This window comes from Octopus bimaculoides, chromosome 30 (assembly GCF_001194135.2).
Source record: "Octopus bimaculoides isolate UCB-OBI-ISO-001 chromosome 30, ASM119413v2, whole genome shotgun sequence".
NCBI lineage: Eukaryota > Metazoa > Mollusca > Cephalopoda > Octopoda > Octopodidae > Octopus > Octopus bimaculoides.
The window spans coordinates 2,644,190-2,645,195 of record NC_069010.1 but is presented as its reverse complement, the minus strand read 5'-3'; the positions used below and the strand labels follow the sequence as shown (position 1 = coordinate 2,645,195).

General features: G+C 37.2%; 1 protein-coding gene across 1 annotated transcript in view; it reads left to right on the top strand.

Moving 5' to 3' along the window:
• The window catches only part of LOC106878592 (G-protein coupled receptor 143), a 15,651-nt gene that overhangs the window by 13,556 nt on the left and 1,089 nt on the right, over nt 1-1,006 (top strand). The window lies entirely within an intron of this gene.

Below are 1,006 nucleotides of genomic sequence, written 5' to 3'. Positions count from 1 at the left end.
AGTAAATCGACCCCAGGACTTATTCTTTGGAAGCCTAGTACTTATTCTATCGGTCTCTTTTGCCGAACTGCTAAGTTACGGGGACGTAAACGCATCAGCATCGATTGTCAAGCAATGCTACGGGGACAAACACAGACACACAAACATACACACACATACATATATATATATATATACATATATACGACGGGCTTCTTTCAGTTTCCGTCTACCAAATCCACTCACAAGGCTTTGGTCAGCCCGAGGCTATAGTAGAAGACACTTGCCCAAGGTGCCACGCAGTGGGACTGAACCCAGAACCATGTGGTTGGTAAGCAAGCTACTTACCACACAGCCACTCCCGCTTATGTATAATATAATATAATATAATATAATCTCCTCAACTATATATATGTATGTATATCTTATGATATTTACTTTGAATTATATTATACTCATTTATTGTGCTTTTAATTATTAATTTTTCTATATGTCATAGTGGATTTTCATCGATGAGTTCATGAAACTTGGTTCTTTTCCCTAAAACTATATATATTTATATTTATTCTAATCTGTAAAGCTCAATTTAATTTTAATTTTTTATAAATTGATTTTAATTGAGTTCTACCTGTAATTTTGGATTTTGTCCCTAATATTATTATATGTATATATATGTATGTGTATATCCATGTATATATATATATATTCCCAGCTACTGGGAAAGGCTGAAACAGCTAAGACTCTACTCCCTGGAGAGAAGGCGGGAGAGGTATGCAGTAATATACATCTGGAAGATCCTGGAAGGAATTGTGCCAAATTTTAGCATTGAAAGCTACACCAATGCCAGAACGGGACGACACTGCATAGTGCCAAAGATCCCAGCAATGCCATCACGCTTCAGGACCAGTTACTGCAACAGTTTGGGTTTCAGGGACCCACAGCTTTTTAATATTCTCCCAAAGAGCCTGAGGAACCTGCACAAAGTAGATGTAGGGGTTTTTAAATCAAAGCTGAACCTCTTCCTGTC